Source organism: Arachis stenosperma, chromosome 7 (assembly GCF_014773155.1).
Source record: "Arachis stenosperma cultivar V10309 chromosome 7, arast.V10309.gnm1.PFL2, whole genome shotgun sequence".
Classification (NCBI taxonomy): Eukaryota; Viridiplantae; Streptophyta; class Magnoliopsida; order Fabales; family Fabaceae; genus Arachis; species Arachis stenosperma.
The window spans coordinates 56,167,221-56,184,971 of NC_080383.1; the positions used below are offsets into that span (position 1 = coordinate 56,167,221).

The following is a 17,751-nucleotide window of genomic DNA, read 5'->3' on the forward strand; positions in this document are numbered from 1 at the left end:
TTTAAAGATGAATTCGAAATCCTGTACTTCTTGTTCTTTTGTGATAAAAACAGTTTTCATTTAAGAAAGGTGATGGATTCATAGGAAATTCATAACTTTCAGGCATAGACACTAAGACACTAATGATCATAAGACACAAACATAGATAAATATCAGCATAAAAATTCGAAAAACAAGAGAATAAAGAACAAGGAGATTAAAGAACGGGTCCACCTTAGTAATGGCGGCTTGTTCTTCCTCTTGAAGATCCTATGGAGTGCTTGAGCTCCTCAATGTCTCTTCCTTGCCTTTGTTGCTCCTCTCTCATGATTCTTTGATCTTCTCTAATTTCATGGAGGAGGATGGAATGTTCTTGGTGCTCCACCCTTAGTTGTCCCATGTTGGAACTCAATTCTCCTAGGGAGGTGTTAATTTGCCCCCAATAGTCTTGTGGAGGAAAATGCATCCCTTGAGGCATCTCAGGGATTTCATGATGAGTGGGATCTCTTGTTTTCTCCATCCTTTTCTTAGTGATGGGCTTGAGGTCATGCCTTCTCAGTTGAACCGGCTTTCCTCTTGAATCTCTCTTCCATTGGGCGCCCTCTTCACAAATGTCAGTGAGGACTTGGTCCAACCTTTGATCAAAGTTGACCCTTCTTGTGTTTGAAAGGGACCTCAGGGATCACCTTTTTCAAGGCCACAACTTCATAGAAGTGGTCTTGATGCACCCTTGATATGAATCTCTCCATCTCCTATGACTCGGAGGTGAAAGCTTTTGCCTTCCCTTTCCTCTTTCTAGAGGTTTCTCCGGCCTTGGATGCCATAAATGATTATGGAAAAACATAAAGCAATGCTTTTACCACACCAAACTTAAAGGTTTGCTCGTCCTCGAGCAAAAGAAGAAAGAAAGGAGTAGAAGAAGAAGAAATGAGGAAGAAGGGAATGGCTTTTGTGTTCGGCCAAAGAGGGTAAGAAGTGGTGTTTAGGTTGTGTGAAAATGAAGGGGTGAAGAAGGGTATATATAGGAGAGGGGGGCTCATGGTTCGGTCATGCATGGGGGGTTTGGGAGGGAAAGTGGTTTGAATTTGAAGGGTGAGGTAGGTGGGGTTTTATGAAGGATGGATGTGAGTGGTGAAGAGAAAGATGGGATTTGATAGGTGAAGGGTTTTTGGGGAAGAGGTGTTGAGGTGATTGGTGAATGGGTGAAGAAGAGAGAGAGTGGTGGTGAGGTAGGTGGGGATCCTGTGGGGTCCACAGATCCTGTGGTGTCAAAGAAAAGTCACCCCTGCACCAAATGGCACGCAAAATCACGTTTTGAGCCAATTCTGGCGTTAAACGCCGGGCTGGTGCCCATTTCTGGCGTTTAACGCCAGGTTTTTGCCCTTTTCTGGCGTTTAACGCCAGTCTGGTGCCCCTTTCTGGCGTTAAACGCCCAGAATGGTGCCAGACTGGGCGTTAAACGCCCACCTGCTAGCCTTACTGGCGTTTAAACGCTAGTAAGTTCTTCCTCCAGGGTGTGCTATTTTTCTTCCTGTTTTTCATTCTGTTTTTACTTTTTCAATTGATTTTGTGACTTCTCATGATCATCAACCTACAAAAAAAAACATAAAATAACAAAAGAAAATAGATAAAATATAACATTGGGTTGCCTCCCAACAAGCGCTTCTTTAATGTCAGTAGCTTGACAGAGGGCTCTCATGGAGCCTCACATTTTCTCAGAGCAATGTTGGAACCTCCCAACACCAAACTTAGAGTTTGAATGTGGGGGTTCAACACCAAACTTAGAGTTTGGTTGTGGCCTCCCAACACCAAACTTACAGTTTGACTGTGGGGGCTCTGTTTGACTCTAATTTGAGAGAAGCTCTTCATGCTTCCTCTCCATGGTGACAGAGGGACATCCTTGAGCCTTAAACACAAAGGATTCTTCATTCACTTGAATGATCAGTTCTCCTCTGTCAACATCAATCACAGCCTTTGCTGTGGCTAGGAAGGGTCTGCCAAGGATGATGGTTTCATCCATGCACTTCCCAGTCTCTAGGACTATGAAATCAGCAGGGATGTAGTGGTCTTCAATCTTCACCAAAACATCCTCTACAAGTCCATGAGCTTGTTTTCTTGAGTTGTCTGCCATCTCTAATGAGATTCTTGCAGCTTGCACCTCAAAGATCCTTAGCTTTTCCATTACAGAGAGAGGCATGAGGTTTACACTTGACCCTAAGTCACACAGAGCTTTCTTGAAGGTCATGGTTCCTATGGTACAAGGTATTGAAAACTTCCCAGGATCTTGTCTCTCTTGAGGTAATGTCTGCCTAGACAAGTCATCCAGTTCTTTGGTGAGCAAAGGGGGTTCATCCTCCCAAGTCTCATTTCCAAATAACTTGTCATTTAGCTTCATGATTGCTCCAAGGTATTTAGCAACTTGCTCTTCAGTGACATACTCATCCTCTTCAGAGGAAGAATACTCATCAGAGCTCATGAAGGGCAGAAGTAAGTCCAATGGAATCTCTATGGTCTCATTTTGAGTCTCAGATTCCCATGGTTCCTCATTGGGCAACTCAGTGGAGGTCAGTGCACGCCCATTGAGGTCTTCCTCAGTGGCGTTCACTTCCTCTCCCTCCTCTCCAAATTCGGCCATGTTGATGGCCTTGCACTCTCCTTTTGGATTTTCTTCTGTATTGCTTGGAAGAGTACTAGGAGGGAGTTCAGTAATTTTCTTGCTCAGCTGTCCCACTTGTGCCTCTAAATTCCTAATGGAGGACCTTATTTCAGTCATGAAACTTTGAGTGGTTTTGATTAGATCAGAGACCATGGTTGCTAAGTCAGAGGGGTTCTGCTTAGAATTCTCTGTCTGTTGCTGAGAAGATGATGGAAAAGGCTTGCCATTGCTAAACCTGTTTCTTCCACCATTATTGTTGTTGAAACCTTGTTGAGGTCTCTGTTGATCCTTCCATGAAAAATTTGGATGATTTCTCCATGAAGAATTATAGGTGTTTCCATAGGGTTCTCCTAGGTAATTCACCTCTTCCATTGAAGGGTTCTCAGGATCATAAGCTTCTTCTTCAGATGAAGCATCCTTAGTACTGCTTGGTGCATTTTGCATTCCAGACAGACTTTGAGAAATCAAATTGACTTGTTGAGTCAGTATCTTGTTCTGAGCCAGAATGGCATTCAGAGTATCAATCTCAAGAACTCCTTTCTTCTGATTTGTCCCATTGTTCACAGGATTCCTTTCAGAAGTGTACATGAATTGGTTATTTGTAACCATTTCAATTAGCTCTTGAGCTTCTGTAGGCGTCTTCTTCAGATGAAGAGATCCTCCAGCAGAGCTATCCAAAGACATCTTGGATAGTTCAGAGAGACCATCATAGAAAATACCTATGATGCTCCATTCAGAAGGACATTTTCTGATCAATTGTTTGTATCTTTCCCAAGCTTCATAGAGGGATTCTCCATCCTTCTGTCTGAAGGTTTGGACTTCCACTCTAAGCTTACTCAATTTTTGAGGTGGAAAGAACTTTGCCAAGAAGGCATTGACTAGCTTTTCCCATGAGTCCATGCTTTCTTTAGGTTGTGAGTCCAACCATGTCCTAGCTCTGTCTCTTACAGCAAAAGGGAATAGCATAAGTCTGTAGACCTCAGGGTCTACCCCATTAGTCTTGACAGTGTCACAGATTTGCAAGAATTCAGCTAAGAACTGATGAGGATCTTCCAATGGAAGTCCATGGAACTTGCAATTCTGTTGCATTAGAGAAACTAATTGAGGCTTAAGCTCAATGTTGTTTGCTCCAATGGCAGGGATAGATATGCTTCTCCCATAGAAGTCGGGAGTAGGTGCAGTAAAGTCACCCAGCACCTTCCTTGCATTGTTGGCATTGTTGTTGTTTTCGGCTGCCATGGGTTCTTCTTCTTTGAAGATTTCTGTTAGGTCTTCTACAGAGAATTGTGCTTTAGCTTCTCTTAGCTTTCGCTTCAAGGTCCTTTTAGGTTCAGGGTCAGCTTCAACAAGAATGCCTTTGTCTTTGTTCCTGCTCATATGAAAGAGAAGAGAACAAGAAAATATGGAATCCTCTAAGTCACAGTATAGAGATTCCTTGAGGTGTCAGAGGAACAGAAAATTAGAAGGAAGAAGTAGAGAATTCGAACTTAGTGGGATATAGTTCGAATTGTGCATTGAGGAGGAGTGGTACTCCATAAATAGAAGGATGTGAGAAGAGAGGAAGAACTTTCGAAAATTAAATTAAAAAGATTTTAAAAAACATTTTGAAAAACTTTTAATTGATTTTCGAAAACCAAGAGTGGGAAAGAAATCAAGTAATTTTTGAAAAAGATTTTGAAATTAGAAGTTAAAAAGATATGATTGAAAACTATTTTGAAAAAGATGTGATTAAAAAGATATGATTGAAAAGTTATGCTTTTAAAAAGATGTGATTGAGAAGATATGATTTGAAAAACATTTTAAAAAGATTTGATTTTAAAAATTAATGACTTGCCTAACAAGAAAAGATATGATTCAAACATTAAACCTTTCTCAACGGAAAAGGCAACATACTTGAAATGTTGAATCAAATCATTAATTGATAGCAAGTATCTTTGAAAAAGGAAAGAAATTGATTTTGAAAACATTTGATTGAAAAGATATGATTTGAAAAAGATTTGATTTTGAAAAACTTTGAAAACTTGAAAAAAATTGATTTGAAAACAAAATCCTCCCCCTTGTGCCATCCTGGCGTTAAACGCCCAGAATGGTGCACATTCTGGCGTTTAACGCCCAATGCACTACCTTTTTGGGCGTTAAACGCCCAACCAGGCACCCTGGCTGGCGTTTAAACGCCAGTCTGTCCTTCTTCACTAGGCGTTTTGAACGCCCAGCTTTTTCTGTGTAATTCCTCTGCTGCATGTTCTGAATCTTCAGTTCCCTGTACTATTGACTTGAAAATAGAACCAAGATCAAATAAACAATGCATGCAAGACACCAAACTTAAAATTTGACACTAGACTCAAACAAGAAACATAAAATATTTTTGGTTTTTATGATTTTGAAATTTTTTTGTGTTTTTTCGAAAATTATATGAAAATATAAAATGAAGGTTTCAGAATTCTCAATTTGAATTCCAGGAATCATTGCAATGCTAGTCTAAGACTCCGGTCCAGGAATTAGACATGGCTTCACAGCCAGCCAAGCTTTCAAAGAAAGCTTCGGTCCAAAACACTAGACATGGCCAATGGCCAGCCAAGCCTTAGCAGATCATTGCTCCAATAGCAAGATTGATAGAGATCAACAAGCTCTTGTGATGATCAGTTGAAACCTCGGTCCAATAAGATTAGACATGGCTTCTCAGCCAGCCAGATTTCAACAGATCATCATGAAACTCTAGAACTCATTCTTAAGAATTCTGAAAAATACCTAATCTAAGCAACAAGATGAACCGTCAGTTGTCCATACACGAAACAATCCCCGGCAACGGCGCCAAAAACTTGGTGCGCGAAATCGTGATCACTACAACTTCGCACAACTAACCAGCAGGTGCACTGGGTCGTCCAAGTAATAAACCTTACGCGAGTAAGGGTCGATCCCACGGAGATTGTTGGTATGAAGCAAGCTATGGTCACCTTGTAAATCTTAGTCAGGCAGACTCAAATGGGTATAGATGATATATGAATAAAACATAAAGATAAAGATAGAGATACTTATGCATATCATTGGTGAGAGCTTCAGATAAGCGTATGAAGATGCTTTCCCTTCCGTCTCTCTGCTTTCCTACTGTCTTCATCCAATTCTTCTTACTCATTTCCATGGCAAGCTTATGCAAGGGTTTCACCGTTGTCAGTGGCTACCTCCCATCCTCTCAGTGGAAATGTTCAACGCACCCTGTCACGGCACGGCTATCCATCTGTCGGTTCTCGATCAGGCCGGAATAAAATCCAGTGATTCTTTTGCGACTGTCACTAACGCCCCGCCCTCAGGAGTTTGAAGCACGTCACAGTCATTCAATCATTGAATCCTACTCAGAATACCACAGACAAGGTTAGACCTTCCGGATTCTCTTGAATGCCGCCATCAGTTCTTGCCTATACCACGAAGACTCTGATCTCACGGAATGGCTGGCTCGTTTGTCAGGCGAGCACTCGGTTGTCAGGCGATCAACCATGCATCGTGTATCAGGAATCCAAGAGATAAACATTAGAGCCTTGTTGCTTGTAGAACAGAGTGGTTGTCAGTCACTTGTTCATAAGTGAGAATGATGATGAGTGTCACATAATCATCACATTCATCAAGTTCTTGAGTGCAAATGAATATCTTGGACAAAGAACAAGCGGAATTGAATAGAAGAACAATAGTAATTGCATTAATACTCGAGGTACAGCAGAGCTCCACACCTTAATCTATGGTGTGTAGAAACTCCACCGTTGAAACTACATAAGAACAAGGTCTAGGCATGGCCGAATGGCCAGCCTCCCAAAGTGATCAAAAGATCTAAAGAAAAAGGTTCCAAAGATCAGAAGATGAAAATACAATAGTAAAAGGTCCTACTTATAGGAAACTAGTAGCCTAAGGTTTACAAAGATGAGTAAATGACATAAAAATCCACTTCCGGGCCCACTTGGTGTGTGCTTGGGCTGAGCAATGAAGCATTTTTCGTGTAGAGACTCTTCTTGGAGTTAAACGCCAGCTTTTATGCCAGTTTGGGCGTTTAACTCCCATTTTGGTGCCAGTCCCGGCGTTTAACGCTGGGAATTCTGAGGGTGACTTTGAATGCCGGTTTGGGCCATCAAATCTTGGGCAAAGTATGGACTATCATATATTGCTGGAAAGCCCAGGATGTCTACTTTCCAACGCCGTTGAGAGCGCGCCAATTGGGCTTCTGTAGCTCCAGAAAATCTACTTCGAGTGCAGGGAGGTCAGAATCCAACAGCATCTGCAGTCCTTTTCAGTCTCTGAATTAGATTTTTGCTCAGGTCCCTCAATTTCAGCCAGAAAATACCTGAAATCACAGAAAAACACACAAACTCATAGTAAAGTCCAGAAAATTGAATTTTAATTAAAAACTAATAAAAATATACTAAAAACTAACTAAAACATATTAAAAACATACTAAAAACAATGCCAAAAAGCGTATAAATTATCCGCTCATCACATCACAAATTAGACCATATGTCAGAACGTGGTCTACAGGTTCTTGTAGAACGTAATCTCCTTCTAAGGCTCAAAATGGTGAATCTACCTTTCTGTGAGCACTGTGTGATAAGCAAGCAGCATAGATTGAAGTTTGAAAGGTCAACTGTTAGAAGCAAGCACATACTAGACTTGATTCATTCTGATCTGTAGAAATCGCCAGAATTATCACTAGGAGGAGCAAAATATTTTGTCTCCTTCATAGATGATTACTCACGAATAGTGTGGGTATTCCCCATCAAGAAGAAGTCAGATGAGTTTTCAGTATTCAAGAAGTTTAAAGCACGAACAGAACTTGAAACTGGGAAGAAAATAAAGTGATTGAAGACAGACAATGCAGGAGAATACACTGATGGTGATTTCATTGCATTTTGCAAGCACGAGGTTATTAAGAGGCAATTCACAGTTGCATATATACCTCAGCAAAATGGTGTTGCAGAGCGGATGAACAGAAGTCTTTTATAAAGAACTCAAGCTATATTGTGAACTACAAGATTAGCCAAATCGTTTTAGGCAGAAGCAGTCAAAACAGCCTGCTACATGATTAATAGATCGCCACCAACAGCAATTGGGTTGAAAACTCCAATGGAGATATGGCAAGGTAAGCCACCTGATTATTCTTCTCTCCATATGTTTGGATGTCCTGTTTATGTGATGTTCAATACCCAGGAAAAAACAAAGCTTGATCCTAAATCAAGAAAGTGTATCTTCTTGGGCTATGCTGACAATGTAAAGGGGTATCGTCTGTGGGACCCCACTGCCCACAGAGTTATTGTTAGTAGAGATGTTATATTTGTTGAAAACGAGTTGCAAAAGGAGCAAGAAAATAACAAGAGCACTGAAGAAATTACTTTAATATACATGACTAATAAGTCTAGAGAAAATGACTCTTCTAAAGCATAACCTGAGCAAGTTGTACAAGAACCAGCTGAATCTCGCAAAACAACATGTAAATTGAGAAAACCATTATGGCAAGCCAACTATGTCATAACTTGCCATGATTTATATTGTTTTGTTACTGAAGATGGAGAACCATCAACCTTTCGAGAGGCTATTGAAAGTCCAGATTCTTCTTTATGGATGACAGCCATGCAAGAAAAAATGGAAGCACTACATAGAAACAAGATGTGGGAGCTTATCCCACTCCCGGACAGAAGGAAAGCAATTGGTAACAAATGGGTTTACAAAATGAAGCGTGACAATCACGACCAGATAGAATGTTATCATGCAAGATTGGTGGTGAAAGGATTTGCTCAGAAAGAAGGTATTGATTTTAATGAAAACTTTTCTCCAGTCGTTAGAATTTCTACAATAAGAGTAGTTCTTGCTATATGTGTTGTGTATGACTTGCATCTAGAACAATTAGATGTAAAGACTGCCTTTTTCATGGTAAACTTGAAGAAAAAATATATATGCTCCAACCAGAAGGCTTTGAAGAATCAGGAAAAGAAAACTTAGGTTGCAAGTTAACCAAATCTATGTACGGCTTAAAGCAGGCGCCGAGATGTTGGTACAAGAGATTTGATTCATTCATTATTAGCCTTGATTACAACAGACTTCAGTCAGACCATTGTGCTTATTACAAGAGGTCTAGTAATGATGATTTCATCACTCTGCTGTTGTACGTGGATGACATATTGGTGATAGGCCCCAACAAAGATTGTCTTCAGGAATTAAAGGCTCAATTGGCTAGGGAGTTTGATATGAAGGATCTGGGACTGATAAACCCCAATTTTGTGGTTTATCTTGTGCTTAATTTGAGAAATTTTATCAACTTATCTCACATTTATTCAAGGAAATAGCATGGTTTTGTAATTCTCCGTTAATTTGTGCTTAAGTGTAAAAACATACTTTTTAGGCCTTAAAATTGGCAATTTTAATTCACCTTAATTCCATTCGATGCCTTGTTGTGTTTGTTGAGTGATTTCAGGATCATAAGGCAAGTATTGGATGGAAAAAGTGAAGAGAAAAGTATGCAAAGTGGAGAATTCATGAAGAAATGAGAATTTGGAGAATTGAAACCCACGCACACGTGTCACCCACGCGGACGCGTGAGTCGAGGATTTGCAAGCCATGCCCACGTGCCACCTACGCGTACACGTGAGGAGGAAATTAGCCAGCGATGCGCACGCGTTGTCCACGCGCACGCGTGACGAGTATCACGTGACTCACTTAAAGTGAATTCGTTAGGGGTGATTTCTGAGCTTTCCAGGTCCAAATCCAACTCGTTTCTGAGGCTATTTCATAAAGAATTCAATTTTGGGCAAAGGCGGGAGCACTTAGATTAGTCATGAGGAGCCTTTAGTTAGTTTTCTAGAGAGAGAAGCTCCCTTTTCTCTCTAGAATTAGGGTTCTTAGGTTTAATTGCATCTTAGATCTAGGGTTTAATTTTTGTTCTCATCTTGTTTCCTTTACAATTTCTTGCTTCTACACTTTCCTTCTCATATTTGTAGTGTTGATTTTCTTTTTTTTTTTGCCTCTCTTTAGTTTTATGAATGCTTATGTTGGATTTGGATCTCCTATAATGCAATTGATGTTTTATGTTCCTTTTATTGTTGAATTGATTTGTTGATCTTACTTTTCTTGCATTGGGTAGTTGTAGATTTACTATTTCTTGCAATTTTATCATGCTTTTCTTTTATGCCTTCCAAGTTTTTGACAAAATGCTTGGTTGGATGTTAGAGTAGCTTTTTGAGCATTCTTGGCTTAGAAAGAGAAATTGGGCAATCTTGAGTCATTAATACCCAATTTAGATTGTTGATCTAGAGTTGTTAGTTAATATTATTTTCATTGACTCTAACCTCTTGCTAATTCAATTAGTAAGGTGATTAGAACTTTTGGATTGAGATTAACTAGTCTTATTTGACTTTCTCTCATGGAAGACAATACTACACCTTCCATTGTTAGAGTTGACGAAATAATATAAGCTCTTGTTAATTATTGTTATGATTAGTGGTGCACGAAATTGTGATCACTACTTTTCACAACTCAAATTAATTCCCCGGTAATGAATCCAAAAACTTGGTGTTCAATACCATGGCATAAACACAACCTCGCACAACTAACCAGCAAGTGCACTGGGTCGTCCAAGTAATAAACCTTACGCGAGTAAGGGTCGATCCCACGGAGACTGTTGGTATGAAGCAAGCTATGGTCACCTTGTAAATCTTAGTCAGGCAGACTCAAATGGGTATGGGTGTTATATGAATAAAAGATAAAGATAAAGATAGAGATACTTATGTAATTCATTGGTGAGAACTTCAGATAAGCGAATGGAGATGCTTTGTCCCTTCCGTCTCTCTGCTTTCCTACTGTCTTCATCCAATCCTTCTTCTCCTTTCCATGGCAAGCTGTATGCAAGGGTTTCACCGTTGTCAGTGGCTACCTCCCATCCTCTCAGTGGAAATGTTCAACGCACCCTGTCACGGCACGGCTATCTAGCTGTCGGTTCTCGATCATGTCGGAATAGAATCCAGTGATTCTTTTGCGTCTGTCACTAACGCCCCACAATCGCGAGTTTGAAGCTCGTCACAGTCATTCAATCATTGAATCCTACTCAGAATACCACAGACAAGGTTTAGACCTTCCGGATTCTCTTGAATGCCGCCATCAATTCTAGCTTATACCACGAAGATTCCGGTTAAAGAACCCAAGAGATAAACATTAGAGCCTTGTTTGCTTGTAGAACAGAAGTGGTTGTCAGTCACTCGTTCATAAGTGAGAATGATGATGAGTGTCACATAATCATCACATTCATCATGTTCTTGAGTGCAAATGAATATCTTGGAATAAGAACAAGCTGAATTGAATAGAAGAACAATAGTAATTGCATTAATACTCGAGGTACAGCAGAGCTCCACACCTTAATCTATGGTGTGTAGAAACTCCACCGTTGAAAATACATAAGAACAAGGTCTAGGCATGGCCGTGAGGCCAGCCTCCCAATGATCTAAGATCTAAAGTGATCAAAAGATAGCTACCAAGATATTTAATTACAATAGCAAAAGGTCCTATTTATAGAGAACTAGTAGCTTAAGAATTACAAAGGTGAGTAAATGACATAAAAATCCACTTCCGGGCCCACTTGGTGTGTGCTTGGGCTGAGCATTGAAGCATTTTCGTGTAGAGACTCTTCTTGGAGTTAAACGCCAGCTTTTGTGCCAGTTTGGGCGTTTAACTCCCACTTTGGTGCCAGTTCCGGCGTTTAACGCTGGGAATTCTGAGGGTGACTTTGAACGCCGGTTTGGGCCATCAAATCTTGGGCAAAGTGTGGACTATCATACATTGCTGGAAAGCCCAGGATGTCTACTTTCCAACGCCGTTGAGAGCGCGCCAATTGGGCTTCTGTAGCTCCAGAAAATCCACTTCGAGTACAGGGAGGTCAGAATCCAACAGCATCTGCAGTCCTTTTCAGTCTCTGAATCAGATTTTTGCTCAGGTCCCTCAATTTCAGCCAGAAAATACCTGAAATCACAGAAAAACACACAAACTCATAGTAAAGTCCAGAAAAGTGAATTTTAACTAAAAACTAATAAAAATATACTAAAAACTAACTAAAATATACTAAAAACATACTAAAAACAATGCCAAAAAGCGTACAAATTATCCGCTCATCACAACACCAAACTTAAATTGTTGCTTGTCCCCAAGCAACTGAAAATCAAATAAGATAAAAAGAAGAGAATAGGCAATGAATTCCAAAAACATCTATGAAGATCAGTATTAATTAGATGAGCGGGGCTTTTAGCTTTTTGCCTCTGAACAGTTTTGGCATCTCACTCTATCCTTTGGAATTCAGAATGATTGGCTTCTTTAGGAATTCAGAATCCAGATAGTGTTATTGATTCTCCTAGTTAAGTATGATGATTCTTGAACACATCTACTTTATGAGTCTTGGCCGTGGCCCAAAGCACTCTGTCTTCCAGTATTACCACCGGATACATGCATGCCACAGACACATAATTGGGTGAACCTTTTCAGATTGTGACTCAGCTTTGCTAGAGTCCCCAATTAGAGGTGTCCAGTGTTCTTAAGCACACTCTTTTTGCCTTGGATCACAACTTTATTTCTTTCTTTTTCTTTCTTTTTCTCTTTCTTTTTTTCGTTTTTTCTTTTTTTTTTCGCTTCCTTTTTTTCTCTTTTTTTTTTATATTCACTGCTTTTTCTTGCTTCAAGAATCATTTTTATGATTTTTCAGATCCTCAGTAACATGTCTCCTTTTTCATCATTCTTTCAAGAGCCAACATTCATGAACCACAAATTCAAAAGACATATGCACTGTTCAAGCATACATTCAGAAAACAAAAGTGTTGCCACCACATCAAAATAATTAATCTGTTATAAAATTCAAAATTCATGCAATTCTTCTCTTTTTCAATTAAGAACATTGTTTATTTAAGAGAGGTGATGGATTCATAGGACATTCATAACTTTAAGGCATAGATACTAAGATACTAATGATCATAAGACACAAACATGGATAAACATAAGCATGAAAATTCGAAAAACAAGAAAATAAAGAACAAGGAGATTAAAGAACGGGTCCACCTTAGTGATGGCGGCTTGTTCTTCCTCTTGAAGATCCTATGGAGTGCTTGAGTTCCTCAATATCTCTTCCTTGCCTTTGTTGCTCCTCTCTCATGATTCTTTGATCTTCTCTAATTTCATGGAGGAGGATGGAATGTTCTTGGTGCTCCACCCTTAGTTGTCCCATGTTGGAACTCAATTCTCCTAGGGAGGTGTTGATTTGCTCCCAATAGTTTTGTGGAGGAAAGTGCATCCCTTGAGGCATCTCAAGGATTTCATGATGAGTAGGATCTCTTGTTTGCTCCATCCTTTTCTTAGTGATGGGCTTGTCCTCATCAATGAGGATGTCTCCTTCTATGTCCACTCCAACTGAATAACAGAGGTGACAAATGAGATGAGGAAAGGCTAACCTTGCCAAGGTAGAGGACTTGTCCGCCACCTTATAGAGTTCTTGGGCTATAACCTCATGAACTTCCACTTCCTCTCCAATCATGATACTATGAATCATGATGGCCCGGTCTAGAGTAACTTCGGACCGGTTGCTAGTGGGAATGATTGAGCGTTGGATAAACTCCAACCATCCTCTAGCCATGGGCTTGAGGTCGTGCCTTCTCAGTTGAACCGGCTTCCCTCTTGAATCTCTCTTCCATTGGGTGCCCTCTTCACAAATGTCAGTGAGGACTTGGTCCAACCTTTGATCAAAGTTGACCCTTCTAGTGTAAGGGTGTTCATCTCCTTGCATCATGGGCAAATTAAATGCCAACCTTACATTTTCCGGACTAAAATCTAAGTATTTCCCCCGAACCATTGTAAGCCAATTCTTTGGCTCCGGGTTCACACTTTGATCATGGTTCTTGGTGATCCATGCATTGGCATAGAACTCTTGAACCATTAAGATTCCCACTAGTTGAATGGGGTTGGTAAGAACTTCCCAACCTCTTCTTCGAATCTCATGTCGGATCTCCGGATATTCACTCTTTTTGAGTTTGAAAGGGACCTCGGGGATCACCTTCTTCAAGGCCACAACTTCATAGAAGTGGTCTTGATGCACCCTTGAGATGAATCTCTCCATCTCCCATGACTCGGAGGTGGAAGCTTTTGCCTTTCCTTTCCTTTTTCTAGAGGTTTCTCCGGCCTTGGATGCCATAAATGGTTATGGAAAAACAAAAAGCAATGCTTTAACCACACCAAACTTAAAAGGTTTGCTCGTCCTCGAGCAAAAGAAGAAAGAAGAGAGTAGAAGAAGAAGAAATAGAGGAGAGGGAGATGGCTTTGTGGTTCGGCCAAAAGGGGAAGAAGTAGTGTGTAGGGTGTGTGAAAATAAAGGAGTGAAGATGGGTTTATATAGGGGTGAAGAGAGGGGTAGGGTTCGGCCATTATGGGTGGGTTTGGGAGGAAAGTGGTTTGAATTTGAATGGTGAGGTAGGTGGGATATTATGAAGGATGGATGTGAGTGGTGAAGAGAAAGATGGGATTTGATAGGTGAAAAGTTTTTGGGGAAGAGGTGTTGAGGTGATTGGTGAATGGGTGAAGAAGAAGAGGGATAGTGGTGGGGTAGGTGGGGATCCTGTGGGGTCCACAGATCCTGAGGTGTCAAGGAAAATTCAACCCTGCACCAAGTGGCGTGCAAAAATGCACCCTTTTGCCAATTCTGGCGTTAAACGCCGGGCTGGTGCCCATTTATGGCGTTTAACGCCAAGTGCTTGCCCTTTTCTGGCGTTTAACGCCAGTCTGGTGCCCCTTTCTGGCGTTAAACGCCCAGAATGGTGCCAGACTGGGCGTTAAACGTCCATCTGCTAGCCTCACTGGTGTTTAAACGCCAGCAAGTTCTCCTCCAGGGTGTGCTGTTTTTCTTTCTGTTTTTCATTCTGTTTTTGCTTTTTCAATTGATTTTGTGACTTCTCATGATCATCAACCTACAGAAAACATAAAATAACAAAGGGAAATAGATAAATATAACATTGGGTTGCCTCCCAACAAGCGCTTCTTTAATGTCAGTAGCTTGACAGAGGGCTCTCATGGAGCCTCGCAGATACTCAGAGCAATGTTGGAACCTCCCAACACCAAACTTAGAGTTTGAATGTGGGGGTTCAACACCAAACTTAGAGTTTGGTTGTGGCCTCCCAACACCAAACTTAGAGTTTGACTGTGGGGGCTCTGTTTAACTCTGTTTTGAGAGAAGCTCTTCATGCTTCCTCTCCATGGTGACAGAGGGATATCCTTGAGCCTTAAACACAAAGGATTCTTCATTCACTTGAATGATCAGTTCACCTCTATCAACATCAATTACAGCCTTTGCTGTGGCTAGGAAGGGTCTGCCAAGGATGATGGATTCATCCATACACTTCCCAGTCTCTAGGACTATGAAATCAGCAGGGATGTAATGGTCTTCAATCTTCACCAAAACATCCTCTACAAGTCCACAAGCTTGTTTTCTTGAATTGTCTGCCATCTCTAGTGAGATTCTTGCAGCTTGTACCTCAAAGATCCCTAGCTTCTCCATTACAGAGAGAGGCATGAGGTTTATACTTGACCCTAAGTCACACAGAGCCTTCTTGAAGGTCATGGTGCCCATGGTACAAGGTATTGAAAACTTCCCAGGATCTTGTCTCTTTTGAGGTAATTTCTGCCTAGACAAGTTATCCAGTTCTTTGGTGAGCAAAGGAGATTCGTTCTCCCAAGTCTCATTACCAAATAACTTATCATTTAGCTTCATGATTGCTCCAAGGTATTTAGCAACTTGCTCTTCAGTGACATACTCATCCTCTTCAGAGGAAGAATACTCATTAGAGCTCATGAATGGCAGAAGTAAGTCTAATGGAATCTCTATGGTCTCATTTTGAGCATCAGATTTCCATGGTTTCTCATTAGGGAACTCATTGGAGATCAGTGGACGCCCATTGAGGTCTTCCTCAGTGGCGTTCACTGCCTCTTCCTCCTCTCCAAATTTGGCCATGTTGATGGCCTTGCACTCTCCTTTTGGATTTTCTTCTGTATTGCTTGGAAGAGTACTAGGAGGGAGTTCAGTAATTTTCTTGCTCAGCTGTCCCACTTGTGCCTCCAAGTTTCTAATGGAGGACCTTGTTTCAGTCATGAAACTTTGAGTGGTGTTGATTAGATCAGAGACCATGGTTGCTAAGTCAGAATGGTTCTGCTTAGAATTCTCTGTCAGTTGCTGAGAAGATGATGGAAAAGGCTTGCTATTGCTAAACCTGTTTCTTCCACCATTATTATTGTTGAAACCTTGTTGAGGTCTCTGTTGATCCTTCCATGAGTTATTTGGATGATTTCTCCATCAAGAGTTATAGGTGTTTCCATAAGGTTCTCCCATGTAATTCACCTCTTCCATTGAAGGGTTCTCAGGATCATAAGTTTCTTCTTCAGATGAAGCATTCTTAGTACTGCCTGGCGCATTTTGCATTCCAGACAGACTTTGAGAAATCAAATTGACTTGCTGAGTCAATATCTTGTTCTGAGCCAATATGGCATTCAGAGTATCAATCTCAAGAACTCCTTTCTTCTGATTTGTCCCATTGTTCACAGGATTCCTTTCAGAAGTGTACATGAATTGGTTATTTGCAACCATTTCAATGAGCTCTTGAGCTTCTGTAGGCGTCTTCTTCAGATGAAGAGTTCCTCCAGCAGAGCTATCCAAAGACATCTTGGACAGTTCAGACAGACCATCATAGAAAATACCTATGATGCTCCATTCAAAAAGCATGTCAGAAGGACATTTTCTGATCAATTGTTTGTATCTTTCCCAAGCTTCATAGAGGGATTCTCCTTCCTTCTGTCTGAAGGTTTGGACTTCCACTCTAAGCTTACTTAATTTTTGAGGTGGAAAGAACTTTGCCAAGAAGGCATTGACTAGCTTTTCCCAAGAGTTCAGGCTGTCTTTAGGTTGTAAGTCCAACCATATTCTAGCTCTGTCTCTTACAGCAAAGGGGAATAGCATAAGTCTATAGACCTCAGGGTCAACCCCATTAGTCTTGACAATGTCACAGATTTGCAAGAATTCAGCTAAGAACTGATTAGGATCTTCCAATGGAAGTCCATGGAACTTGCAATTCTGTTGCATCAGAGAAACTAATTGAGGCTTAAGCTCAAAGTTGTTTGCTCCAATGGCATGGATAGAGATGCTTCTCCCATAGAAGTCGAGAGTAGGTGCAGTAAAGTCACCCAGCACCTTCCTTGCATTGTTTGCATTGTTGTTGTTTTCGGCTGCCATGGGTTGTTCTTCTTTGAAGATTTCTGTTAGGTCCTCTACAGAGAGTTGTGCCTTAGCTTCTCTTAGCTTTCACTTCAAGGTCCTTTCAGGTTCAGGGTCAGCCTCAACAAGAATGCTTTTGTCTTTGCTCCTGCTCATATGAAAGAGAAGAGAACAAGAAAATATGGAATCCTCTATGTCACAGTATAGAGATCCCTTGAGGTGTCAGAGGTACAGAAAAATAGAAGGAAGAGGTAGAAGAATTCGAACTTAGTGAGATAGAGTTTGTTCATACCCTGGGTCAAGATGTCCGACCTGGGATGCTTAGCAACAAGCCAACCGACCTCTTCAGGTCAGGCTATCCGACCTCTTCTTAAAGAGCTCGGCCAATATCCGACCTCTTCTCAAAGAGCTCGGCCAATATCCGACCTCTTCTCAAAGAGCTCGGCCAATATCCGACCTCTTCTCAAAGAGCTCAGCCAAATGCCCGACCTCTTCTCAAAGAGCTCGGCCAAATGCCCGACCTCTCCTCAAAGAGCTCGGCCAACTCGCCAAAGGAGCCCAAAGCAGGCCCAAAACGAAGGGACACAGCCCAATCTAAAGGCAGCTAAAGCCCAGAAAGATAAAGGCGGTTCCCTTGAAAGATAAGATAACCTCACTTAAAGATAAGATAAGATAACTAACTTATCTTATCCACAGGAGGCCACATCTCACCATTATAAATACACTGGAGCACCCAGGTATAATTCATCCCACATCTACACATATCTGCTTGGACCCATGCTAACTTAAGCATCGGAGTGTCATTGCAGGTACAACCACCAACCACTTTGCATATCAAGCTCGGGTCCCTGAACCCCCACCT

General features: G+C 41.0%; 1 non-coding gene across 1 annotated transcript; it reads left to right on the forward strand.

Annotated features, from left to right (window-relative positions):
* The first annotated feature begins 16,394 nt into the window (after nucleotides 1–16,394).
* Nucleotides 16,395–16,502, forward strand: LOC130942301 (small nucleolar RNA R71). The gene has a single exon (XR_009070877.1). It is a non-coding gene; the product is annotated as a small nucleolar RNA R71 (small nucleolar RNA).
* Nucleotides 16,503–17,751: the final 1,249 nt, after the last annotated feature.